Source organism: Wolffia australiana, chromosome 1 (assembly GCF_029677425.1).
Source record: "Wolffia australiana isolate 7733 chromosome 1, ASM2967742v1".
Classification (NCBI taxonomy): Eukaryota; Viridiplantae; Streptophyta; class Magnoliopsida; order Alismatales; family Araceae; genus Wolffia; species Wolffia australiana.
In genome coordinates this window covers 15,931,672-15,944,877 of record NC_135835.1, presented here as the reverse complement: position 1 = coordinate 15,944,877, position 13,206 = coordinate 15,931,672, and the positions used below count along the sequence as shown (strand labels likewise).

Here is a 13,206-nt window from a genome sequence, read left to right as displayed (position 1 = left end):
TACAGTTCTGCCTGACCCTACTCAAGCATGCATATGTTGTTAGTAAAGATTTTGTGTGAAGTTTTAGAGACTTCAGGGCTAGGGTAAGGTGAGGGGGGACACTGTAAGTGACTATTCATGGCAGGATGGGTTCCTTTGAACAGTGTTGGTCCTACGAACTGTGAACGGCTTCGCGTTTAGTCTATGGGCATGTCGGAACTGTATGAGTTCACCGAGGAGGAGCACGGTCCACCAAAATCAGCACATATTAGGTGCTATTGATGGAACGTGGTAAGCCCACATTTTTGTATATGGAAGCGCTACGGGCACATAGACATGTGGATTTCGGAAGCCTCCAAAATCTAAGGCTGAGCAGTAGATCACTTGACCTGCACCCAAGCTGATTGGGCTTCCTCCTAGATCAAAGCATATCAGCTCGCCTCATAGGTTGGCTCCTAAAGTCGATTTTGCCCCTCGCGCACACTTAATTTTTTTTCATAACCTTTGCTCGCTCGCTCCTAAAGTCGTACTAAGTGCCTTCATCAAAACCAATAGAGCGACTTTACAAGTGGGAGCAAGAGGATACAAATTCTTGCAAAATGTTATATTTACATAAAGTCAAAAATAAAGAAAAGATCAACATCATCTTCAGAATGAATTTTGTTTAGGAGTGGGATCTGCCCAAACCTGTGGTGGTACAAAAGACACAGCCCATTTTCTAAGGCCTTTTGGCAACTTGTGGCCCAAGAAGAAAATTCTTTTAAAACTGAAAGTATCTACAAAAAATTATCAAGAGTCCCGCAAAATCTGCTAACAGGATTTTCTCTTACAAGATTTTCTCTAACAAGATCTTCTAACAGAATCTTATGACAGATTATTCTTCTACTAGTATCTTTACTTAAACTTGTCAGAGCTGCATATCTTTTGATTTGTCCAATTAGAATCTTCTTGAACCACACAAATATCTCTTGACAGCTTCTACATGACCTAAAATCTATAGGATATCTCTCCTGTCAGACTGCTTATTCTCTATTTTAGCTTGTCAGAAGGAGCTCAACAAAGTTCCCCCAATGACTTGGCCTAGGCCTAAGTTAAAGTTAAGTGGTGGGCCTTCCTATCACAACCTGGGATATTCTGGGATTGGCAAAGAGTAGCACCTTACAATGTTCATGACCAATCCGATACTGACACTCCAGTAGGGTACCAAATATATCACTATGATTATTACTGTATATGTATCAAAGAGATGCAACAAAGTGTTCGAATCATTGTGCAGTGTTCTAATAAAATGCCTAGTGACATAATCAAAGCCAATGATCGTTGGTGTGTACTCCATCATGAGGTTGAATGATACTATCCATGGAGTCCTGCACATGTAATGTAGAACATCGTCAATCATTGTCACTCTTAATGGAGACTCAGGTTATGCTATGTCTCAGCATCATTGTGGGGTTGAAGAAAAGCATCCCAAGGATGTTTAGATGGGTTTGGAGTGGAGTAAAGCATCCCAAGGAACCCAAATTACTTTCTTCAAGGGAAGCTAGATATCAAGGTTGTGGCTTGATGATGATCAATAAGCTGACACATCAAGGTGATGCGGTAGCATTGGTGGTGGTGCTTTGTCGCATGTGTTGCATTGTCTCTCCCTTGGATTCTTTCTATGTCCGCTTACAAGCTTTCGAAATTTGCTTCAGAAGAAAATTGGGGTTAGTCAATAACTCCTTTAGACTCTTAAAAACAACGAATATCGTGATACTTAGTTAGAGGAAATGCATCTTCTTTTCTTTGAAGATCACATTGAATTCATTGAGTTTTTTTTTAAATTTGTTTCCCGAATTTTCTTCACAGCGTATGTGTCACCCGATTATTGACGATGTGGAAAAGTACTGACGTAGTGTCCAAAACTGGTGAAGAACCGGACAATGAAATGAAACACAGAAAGTCGGTTAAATTTGGGAAACAAATACAAATCGGTCGACCAATCAAAGACAATCAATCGAACGTATGAACCGAACGGAGCGATCAGCTAGAGCTAATACGTTTGAGCCATCATGGCGGCAATCAAACCAATAGGGAATCAAATCACTCGTCATTTCGCTCCGCGGATCATCTAATGAATAGGGCAAGGATCACGAGATAAATAAAGAATTCGGAAGGAACGAAAAAGCGCGTAAATTGAAGCGGAAGTTTAGAAGGCATCAGGTCTCCGAGGTTTACCATCACAGTGATGATTCAGCCGCAAATTACCCATTAAAGGAAATTTCATCACCTGCCAGGACTGAGAAGAACACGATAAAACAACGGAAAAGAGTACCGAAAATTAGGAGATTTCACAGAGAAGAGTTCTGAGAAAAATTGATGGAAGGCATCAGGTCTCCGAGATGTCTACCATCACAGTGATGATTCGGTCGCAAATTACCCATTAACGGTTAATCTCATCACATGCCGAGGCATGGGATTGCTCGGCTATAACAGAAATAGATCGTGAGAAGTAACAAGAACACGCAACTAGCTAAATAAAATATGCAAGAGAATTAAACGCAGCAATCTACAGTAACGATGCAGCATCCCACTTTGAAGAGGACGTCACTGCCCAAATTGCTCATCAAAGATCGGCCTAGAAATTACTGATGCGCAGTTGAGGAAGACTCCGTCCGTATATATACTGAGAGCGAGGGAGAGCTAGGGTTTCGGAAATCATAGGATTTATAAAAGTTCAATCCTGACCGCCCACTGCCACCTAAAATCATCTAATCTGAACCGTCGATTTAAAATAGGCCATGAGCTGTGCCACTGCAGTTGGACTCTAGGGGGCTTCAGGCTTCCAGCTTTTTTAATATTCTTAATGTGTATTTTTAATCCTCTTCTTCTTCTACATCTTCCTTCTCTTCATTTTTTCATCTCTGTTCCTTATTCTTCCTCTTCCCATTTATTCTTAATCTGAATTCTGAATTCTTCTTCTTTTTTTTCTTCCTCTTCCTCATTTTCTTCTTTTATTATTTATTTTATTTGCCCTCTTTTTCTTACTTTTCTTTTTAGTTTTTGTCTTTTATATTATTTTCCTTGTTCTTCTCTTATTACTTGTACTGCTCTTTATTTTCTTCCTCGTTTTATTATGCTTCTTATTTTTTGTTATTCTTCTTATTATTTGGTATCTTATTTGTCTTCTTCTTATTCTTGTTATTTGTGTTACTATTTTTATTGTTATTCTTCTTCTTCCTCGTCTTGTTTTTCTTCCTCCTTTTCTTGTTCAAATTATTATCATTTGTTTTTATCCATCCTGTACTTTTCCTCTAACTCCTCTTCATTATTTTTCTTACTATATGTATTATTCTTATTATTATTCATTTTCCTCTTCTTTTACTCTTTGATGTAACACGACAGCCGGAAGAGGGCTGCTCGTGTTACACCATAGGGGACTGTTGAGAATATGTAATGCAACGAGATCAAATGATGCAAATGGCGTAGTAAAATCAACAAGAAGTATGCTGAGAAGTTGGATGATACAGGATGTAATCACAGTTGTCGACACGAACGGGATAAAGCAAGGCAGGCTCCCAATGACCCGAGTGTTTAGTTCAAAGATCAACGAGATGGGGAACATCACCGTCCGCGAGTGTCCTCACCGTCGTCGTGAGCAACCGGTTCGGCACCGTCAAGGAAAGTCCTAACTCAAATACAATGGATAAGCCTATGACACGTAGGAAATCTCTCGAAGGCAGGGGAGCAGTTGTATATCGGCACTGACGAAGATAAGTACGCTGAAAGATCGAGGGAGAGGGACGCAACCTGAGAGGCGAGTTTCGAATGCAATGGTGAATAATGGTCGTAGCAGTCTTGATGAAGAAATCAGGCACCGTGGTCTCCGAGTGAGAGGCGGATAGTGAATAGTCAGCGAGGCGCTTAGAAACTCTCGACGGTGGGACGGTTCTAGCTTTATATGAAAACTCGTCGACCAAAAAACGTCCTTTGTTGAAGATAATGCAGCATGATAATGACGTCCAATATGTTCAATCCGCGGGTTGTGATAATATAGAGAAGAGGCACGCCGGAGTGGGAATGAAGAAGAGTAGACAAGAGGGAGGGATCCACACAGGACTATCTGTTTCATGATTTTTTGTGGCAACGGTGGCGGCTCGTCTTTGCTAGGACCTCTGGTGACAACGGTGGCAGCAGCGACCTTTGGTGGCAATGGTGATGAAAGAATCGTCTTTTCTATGACGATGATGATGTTTGGCCGATTCAATCGAGGGCAGATCTGGACTGTCGAATCTTCTTTCAATCTTTCAAACCACCGAGATGATGCCAGTGGGCAAGGATCAAACGAGACCATCTAGTCTCAATTGAGATTTCTGATAATTGCCGATGATAGCAAGGAAAGTGCCAAGTGAACAATGTCCCAATCGTGAGAAGTTAACCAGTCAACGATGGAGAGAAAAGAGATCGAGCAGGCTGATAATCTCAAATTTAGGGTTAAATTCATCATTGGTGATTGAGATTATTCAATAAAAATATACATATTTAACCGTATTAAGAATACATAGTAATGAGTATGGATCGTCCCCACAAGGAACGATGATTAAGGAATTACTTTCTTATAGTAGTGATGATCAACGAGGGGATCGACGAAAACAAAATTCGAGTACGTGAGCTAGTGATATCAATTAAAAATACGTAAGTTATAAGTTAATTTAACTTAAATAAAAAAGTAAGTGCACGTGACAGGCATGATGATGGACAATGGTATGAATGATGATAGTGATTGGATTTGGAATGATACGATGGCGAGGATGAAGAGACGAAAAAAGAGAGTAAAATGAGAGTGCAAGAATGATGATACACCCTAATTACTTTAACTATGGCGTCGAGAAAGAGACAATGTAAGGCGAAGATACTTACCATGGATCCTTACTTTCCGCAAGGATCATGGTGATTTATGAGTGCCGGTAAGCTCCCCCTCTTCTCCAATGCTTCTCCCCCTTTATGAGTGCCGGTGAGTTTTGATGGATCTCAAAACTCAATATCTTTCAATCAGCCTACACAAATAGGAAGCAAGTTCAAGATGAATTTTACAATGATCCAGGCCTCTATTTATAAATCATAGGGTATAGATAGAAATAGGAGGAGGAGTCGAAGTGACGCTAAAAATTTTAGCTCAATCGAAGTTGTAGATCAAAAGTTATGGCCGTTTTAAGCTGGAGAAATCCTAGACCTTGAAATTTTCTCTCTCCTCATCATCGTCGTCATTTTCCATGCACGTTGAGAAGTCAAGACACTTTGGATCCCGCGTCGCTTGGTCTTTTGTGCACGCTTTTCGTATCCCGAGCAGCGCTTGTCGTTTTCCACGCCGCGTGCTCCTAGAAGGAAGACAAAAAGACAAATGAAGGAAAAGGACAAAAGAAAATAAATAAAATAGAGAGAGAGCTCATGTTGACATGGAGGCGCGTCAGTGCACGCCACGTTAGGCGCGCTGAAATTTTTTATATATACGAGTGGACGTGTGCGTGCCACGTCGCCGCCGTCAGAATCTGGGGAGAGAGAGAGGAAAAAGTGTTTTTTGTCCATTTCTTTCTAGGTCTTTGCAGAATTTATTACAAAAAAGGGTGTCTTTTTTTTGTTCGTTCACGTAACCCTGCGCAGAAAACATAAAAGGCACCTTTCCGTTAGCATTGATTCACGAAGATGATTGTGTGATGAAATGGTTGGATGACGCCAATCATTATCTCAGTAAATGGTTGGCTGTCGCCAATCATTAAAAATAGCTTCTAATTTGTCATCGTTGGACGAATAGAATGGCGGACACGTGTCGTGCAAAATGAAAGGGCTTAAAATAAATAAATAAATGTTTAAAAATTCATGTTAATTAAAATGAAAGCCCAAAAAATACATATATATATATATATATATTGACTCCAAAAAATCATATCGTTCCAAATTTAATGTCAACAAATTTCAAGAAATCATATTCTGTCTCAAAAATAATATTCTTTTAGAATATATGGTTAGAAAAATCACTAAAAAATGCATAAAATTCAGAATTTCATTCTAAAAATAGATTTAATCATTTTAAGCTTGATAACATGCAATTATGAGTAATTTAATCCAGATAAACATGTAAATATAATCATATAATGTACTAAAAATGCATTTTATCACTGGCAGAGGACTCTAGATCGGCAAGAGAACAGAAGATACGGGCAGGTTTCCCAGGTCAAACCTAAATAGAATGATGACAGTTCTAAGAGAGAGTCAAAGAGAGATCCATAGAAAGAAGCACAGCACGACACATTGTGGAAAAGACAACAATTTCCAATTCTCTGTATCAGATCTGGTTCTTTCAAAGAGAAAACAAGTCTAACTGCTCAAGTCCACCCCTCCCCCTCATTGTAAAATAGGGGCAGTTAAGGGGTGGCTAATGGGCCCTTTTGAAGGAAGCTTATTGGGCTTCCTTTAAAAGGGACTTTTAGGGGGAAAAAGAGAAGTAAAACATAGACTCTTCTCCCCCCTAAAAGGTACAATTAGAAACGCCCAACAAATAAGCACAAACAAGGGGGAGGCATGTACTCACGCAGGAGAAGCCTCCCTATAACCCAAAGATGAAGAGAAGAAACTAAAACAACCAAAGATGGGCCCCTACACAAGGAGTGAGCCATCATACAACCATAAATGGACACGACACATACCAAGACAATGCCAATGCAGCTTCTCAAATCTGGTAGTGGAAATGTGGGTTCTTCAGGTCAGCTCGCGCTCTGCGAAGTGGCTGGCGATGAGTCTGGGTGCGCTCGACTTGATGGTCCTCCATCACCCTTCTTCCATATCCTTCGTCTAGTTAGTATTCTCTATTTTCATATAAATATTTTTAACAATTTTTGTATTCTTTGTCTTTGTCTTTTAATAATTCTTAGTCTTCTTCGTTTGAATCTTCTAATTGTTCATATAATTATTTTCCATTTTCATAGTTTTCTCCGAGCTCTGCCCATTTCCGATAGGATTACATTTCACCTTTCTTTCAATCATTAATACAAGATATTCTAACCTTCATAACTCTTTAAGCGTAATACTATACTAGCATAATTTCAAATATTTATTGAACCCATTTCATTGATTATGTTTTATTAAAAAATACATTACTATGTTTTTTATGTACGTTATTTACATATAATAATGTTTAACTAATACTCGTAAAACTGCAGTCATACTTTTCTTAGTAACTTATGATTCTACTCTTTTCCTAGATTCACTTATTAGAGAATTTTCTTTTGCCCGTCTTTCAACCATCAGTAGAATATATTAGAACTGCACTCACTCATCAAACGTCATTTTTTACTTCTATATCGTATCGAATTTGAAAACCAATTTTATGCATTTTTCATTAACGAAAATATATGATCGAACTTTATTTTATTTAAATTACTTTTAATATAATGTATGTCTTCTGTCTATAAATTAATAAATATCTCTGGTGTTCGTAGCCTGAGATCCTATGTTTTCCTAAATTTACTACTCTAGAGAATTATTATTTCACTTTTATTCATTACTTTTGAAAATTTCACTAAATCTATTTCATTATTTAAATATTATTTAAAATGCTATTAAAGCTTACTTATTGTAGTTATTTTAACAAGTTACTGTCTACCTAATATCAGTCAAATAATAAATGTATTTGTAATTACAACAAGTTAAGATTCACCTGATTTCCCTAGTTTTTTCAATATGAAATACTAGCAGGATTTTCAAAAAAACAAAATTGTGGTAATCACACCACATAATTAGAGTACTCTGAAGATTCATGCCCAAACATTAATGTTAGAAGTTAGATTGTGGAATTAGACATTTATTTAAATTATAAATTTGGCCACGAGGGGTATGGGGTATCAGAGATTCAATCGATAGGGCTAACTTATGACATAAGGGACCACATGATCATCCCTTATGTCAAAGAGAATAGGGATTGTTTTTTTTTGTGCAATGTGGTGATACGATCCTATACCGCAAGAGTACCTTATGCACTTAAGGCCATTACGGGTATTTTAGTGTATAATCACGTGCAACCTTCCATTTAGGAGGGTAGTCAAGACTTATGGTAACATCAGCCTCTTAGCTTACCCTCTCTATTTGCCTATCTCAATCCCATCCCCATCTCATCTAGTCATCCTCTATCTTTGTGTTTGTCTCACCAGATCTTCAGCCAACTCAGCTCCAATCTGATACCTATCCCCTGCAGTACGGTTCTCTTCTAGTATCTAATGATCCCCATCCCCGCTATCCTCAACCCCTCACCACATCTTCAGACAGCTCATCCATGGTTGATCCCTACCCCGCCTTCATTTAACCCCTCTGATCATTTCTGTTTCCACTCTCCGACCCTAAGACATTTACTTCGCCTCGTCCGCTATTCTCACTTTGATACAAACTTACATGAATGTTCCGATAATGTGACAAGGGACTGGGGATTGAAACAAATCTGATTGTTTGGAAATTGATCTAAAATTTTGATAGAAGAGAAGTGAATTATGATCAAACAGGAAAATGGGCCAAGTTTGATCTACATATTTGATCGATTCAATTAGAGTAATTGAAACCGATTAAAATATTCAAACCACTCGATCAAAAGAGAACAGTCCGCAAAATGAGAAAATTCTCTCTATCTCATGCTCTCTCGTCCGCTCTCTATTTCTCTTCCACATTGTTCTCTCTTTTGGTCCTCTCTCAACTCATTTCAGTAAGCATACATATTTATTTGGTTAATTAATTTGAATGATTCTATCTGATCTGATTCGAACGGGTCCGTTATAATCAAATTGGTACTGGTTATTTGATCCGAACATTGGGCTAGATAGTTTACTACAATCATACCCAATGGATGAATAGTCCAGAGTGATCGAGTTTAAAGATTCGACCAACTTAATGCTCGATCGGGTCAAACATTCGATCGACCAGATCGAAAATTCAATCGTTCGGATCGAACATTCGACCCCTAGACGTGACGTTGCGCGGCTGATGTGCAGTGCGTCCCACCTGTCCGTCCCAATCCGTCATCCGTTCCCTACCTTATCCACATACACACAAACAACCTCCAGTACATTACATTTAACTTACCTATCGCGTCTGTGACGAGAAATTAAATTCCAACTGCACCGAGCACAGAGGAATTCAATTTTCTGCCGTTCTGCGCTTGATCTTAACCTCAAAGGTTAGAATTTGCATTGCGGATCAGCCCACGGCCGGGCGGCCTCGGCTTCCAGTTCACAAAGTTCAAACAATCGTAGACAAATTTGCGTTATCTCTCGAGACATTTGGTCAAATAGGTAGAAAAGACCAAAAAAGGCATTCAAGGTATAAGGCAGAAAGGGAAATTGATCATCAATAAATCAAAACCCCAAATCCAAAGTCGAGCGACCAAGAAAATAACTTGTTTAAACTATTGACTTCCTGAATGACATAGAAGATCAATTGGCTTAGTGATCAACACAAACGGAGAAACTTTTTACACGATGGATGACGCGTCTTGAAGAATCAACGCGATGACTTTCTCAAGAAAAGAAATCGATCTTCCTCTCAACTCGTCCGCGAATTCTGTGGCCAAAATAGTCGATTTCCGTAAGAAAATTGGACTCTACTTCTAAAGAACCTCCAACACGCTAGATTTAACAGCTCAACAAGGTGCAAAATTAAAATTCGAACCGGATTAATGTTAGCACGGGGAACGGCGGCGAGGATCGGCTCACGGCCAGACGGCCTCGACCGACACTCTCTCTCGCAGCAGCTCCTCCTCGGCGCTCAATAGGAACTCCGCCGTTCTCCCGGCCGATAATCGCACGCGCGGAACTCCATCGCCGACGGATCTACCTTTCAAAGCGCCCATCGAAGAACAAATCGTCGGCGGAGACGACGATCCAAGAACGAGAACCGCGTCCTCCGGATGAAGAAACTCCGAGAAGAGAAGAATCAAAGAAGCCATTCCGATGAATTCTTGGAGCAGAGATCGAAGAGAAAGAGACGAGTGAAGAGTTGAAGAAGGAGCAAGATCGATGAACGAAGAAACCGCAGCTTCGAGGATTTAAATACCGGACGAGTTTCGTTAAGCGTCAGTCTTTACGTCGCTGGTTTCCCGCCAAAACTGCTGCCGGGTTAGCATATCCAGTTGGCCCACGGTGTTTTTTGACAATAAAAAAAAATAGTATATCCAGCTGGAGCCGCTTTGTTCGGTGGGTTCGAAATAAATATCTATTTAGTGGGCCAAGAAGCAGGCCCATTATTATACTCCCACAGATTGCATTCATGGAAACCCACAGCTTTGCCCCGTTGAAAAATGGTGAAATTGTGAGTGGAATGACTTAGCTGAATCTCTAGTCTGTTTCACACTCATGCCAACTCACTCAGGGCTTCACCCTTTCAAGCAGCGAAAACTGTGGGTTAATGTGGAAGTAGGGTTTTTGGGTTTGTGTCCAGAAGGTCCACCCGACCCGGGTTGGCGGACCCGGTCATTTAATAAATTTTCCATTTACCCATTTGTTGAAAAGAAAAATTTTAATAATCAAAATTTGGAATTCATGCGGTTATATTGGGGGATGGTATGGCTGGTGAACTACTCTAACGGTTTTCATGTTGTAAACCTGAAATATATTTTTTGAGCGTGCTACCCTGGAGAGTAAAACATTACCATTATCTCATTGATGACATATCATGTTATCATTGCTGATTTTGGGTTGATGGTTTTATCCAAAATTTATATGCCATGAGTGACATATTACAAAGATGTATCTATGCTAAAAAAACCCATTCCACTATCCCCATTTCATTTCTTTCTCTCACTCTCTTTGTCAAAATTCATTCTCCTTTTTAAAATCTAATTTCCACTCTCCATATAAATATATTTATCATTCTTTTCGTCCTTAATTTCACTTGATTGTCCTTTTATGGAGAGTACCAGACCAATCTACCTTTCAGGTTCACATATTAGCTAACATGAGGTACATCAGTACCCCTCTCAGTGATGCTATGTTGTGCCTTCTAGCTTGTTCATTATGCTGGGATATATTCGGTTCACATGGAACTTTAACAATTCTCACAGTGGAATACATATAATAGAATCATCAGACCTTAAAATTTGATGATCAAATTACCTTTCCACAAATCAGATCCTCAATTTCTTAGTCTTAAAAGCAAGAATATTTGAGATGTTCATGTGTCTCACCTTTAGATGTCTCTGTGTGATTCTTAGTATGTCAAATTTCCTCCTCCATCTAAGAGAGAATCATTATTGAAACTTAAAAATCGTTTTACCATTCAGATTGAGTCAAGAGGGTGCATATGAAGATATATGGCCAGCATAATTTTTTAGGGCTTTCTATAATGTATAATTAAATGGATTTTTTCATAAAAACACTACACCTTAAGTATATCTTTTTGATGTACAAAAGAATAATGTATTGCAATCCTTTAGGTGCATGGACTAGTCTAGTTAATGAGTCCAATTGCCTTATAATATCAATTGGTCAACATTATTCATTATTTATATGTCAACGTATATATTAATTGATCAAAAATCAATTTAAGTCAATTAATAGATTTAATTCCCATCCTCGTGCTCTAAAAGATAAAAAGGAGTATATTGACTATCTCGCAAAACCTTAGTCCCAATGGTTACCATATGCACATAATCTCTCATCCACTTGACACTCTTAGGGAGAATTAGGGTATGATAAACAATCAAACCCTAATCTCTCATCCCAATTAGTACCGATGCATTCAAAAATTATTTTTAGAACTCTAATTTTATACAACACTACCTTGGCCATGGACTCTATAACATCACCTTCATTTAGCTATCACTTTTATAAGGGGCAGATGATTCCATCTTGACCACTTAATCATCTTTTTGAATTTCTTGCTTCATCTCACCTAAGATGTTTTGGAATTCCACGAACAGGAATCGGTAGGCTATTGTGAAAACATAAATATATATCCAAAATATGTCTTTAGTGTCTTAAGTATAAGACTTCCAAAACATTGATGTGAAAAATATCATTGATAATACTCAATATCAACATATTTTATATATCAATTCAGTGAAATCATTGATACAATCAATGATTTCACTGAATCATAGACTTCCAAAACATTGATACAATCAACATATTCTTATATATCAATTCAGTGAAATCTTTCCCCTAAAGAATACTCAATATCTACTCATAGTATCTCCACACCAATTGTTCTGTGATCGACCATACTCATCATATGAATGGACCAAATGTATTGTTATATTAAGATATTACAATGTCCTTCTTGAACATAACTGTTATTATATTAGGATATTAAAATGTCCATTTTGAGCATAAAATGAATAGGAATATTGATAACACATGGTCAAAAGACAATGATAACCGTATTATGATTTCATCATAATTTAATCAATCATTGTTTTGTATTTATGGGTTCATTATAAGCATCACACATGCATTAATAATGAATATGCGCTATCAGTTAACATTAAACAAGGTATGGACTGTGAAATTCTCTTGTTGGCCACATATATTTCTATCCTTTTTTAGCTAAATAAATTTAAAATCATGTCCTTTATATGTTCTCCATTATATGGTTCTTTGAATACCTTGAATGGGATTCATTATCTCTTCATTGTACAAGCAATACATATAACGTATCACAATATATCCTAACGACTTTAATCTAAAAGAAGTAAAGCTTAGGAGGTCCACTAAAATAGAAATAATTTCACTTTTGGAATATGAATAAATGATTATTATATTATGTTTTATAGTTTTCCCTATAAATAATCTATAATTTGATAATAGTATTAGCCCGTACCGATACCGGTATTGGATGCCTGTATCGGCACATATGCTACATCGGATACCGGAAAGGCATTTTCCGGTATCCATTTTTTTCGATATGCGGATACCGGATATCGGTTGCTACAGTGCCGATATCCGATATCGATATCCGTCTCGATGTTGGCATCCGTCTACGTCTCGACGGGGCAGATGACGATATCAAATATCAGATGCGGATATTGAAAACATATATCCACATTGAATTATAATAAAAATAATATTAATTATTAAATGTCTCACATTTCGCATAGATTAATGTGAGCACGAGAGTAACATAAGAGCTTTCTGATTGGTCACACATCTCGTTTTTTATATACAGTCGAGTATTTTTAATTTCTTCCGTATGGGATAATAGGATTCTGGTTTT

General features: G+C 38.0%; 2 long non-coding RNA genes and 3 other non-coding genes across 5 annotated transcripts; all 5 read right to left on the bottom strand.

Annotated features, from left to right (window-relative positions):
* Positions 1 to 548: 548 nt before the first annotated feature.
* On the bottom strand, positions 549 to 2,796 carry LOC144708452 (uncharacterized). The gene is made up of 2 exons (XR_013582785.1): positions 1,505 to 2,796; positions 549 to 1,346 (listed from the first exon to the last, which is right to left on the bottom strand). It is a non-coding gene; the product is annotated as an uncharacterized LOC144708452 (long non-coding RNA).
* On the bottom strand, positions 1,996 to 2,079 carry LOC144714062 (small nucleolar RNA Z102/R77). The gene has a single exon (XR_013584228.1). It is a non-coding gene; the product is annotated as a small nucleolar RNA Z102/R77 (small nucleolar RNA).
* LOC144714049 (small nucleolar RNA Z101) lies at positions 2,170 to 2,257 on the bottom strand. The gene has a single exon (XR_013584219.1). It is a non-coding gene; the product is annotated as a small nucleolar RNA Z101 (small nucleolar RNA).
* LOC144714055 (small nucleolar RNA Z101) lies at positions 2,340 to 2,430 on the bottom strand. Its single transcript, XR_013584220.1, has one exon. It is a non-coding gene; the product is annotated as a small nucleolar RNA Z101 (small nucleolar RNA).
* Positions 2,797 to 9,321: 6,525 nt separating the features above from the next.
* Positions 9,322 to 10,375, bottom strand: LOC144708447 (uncharacterized). The gene is made up of 2 exons (XR_013582784.1): positions 9,667 to 10,375; positions 9,322 to 9,558 (listed from the first exon to the last, which is right to left on the bottom strand). It is a non-coding gene; the product is annotated as an uncharacterized LOC144708447 (long non-coding RNA).
* Between the last annotated feature and the right edge of the window lie 2,831 nt (positions 10,376 to 13,206).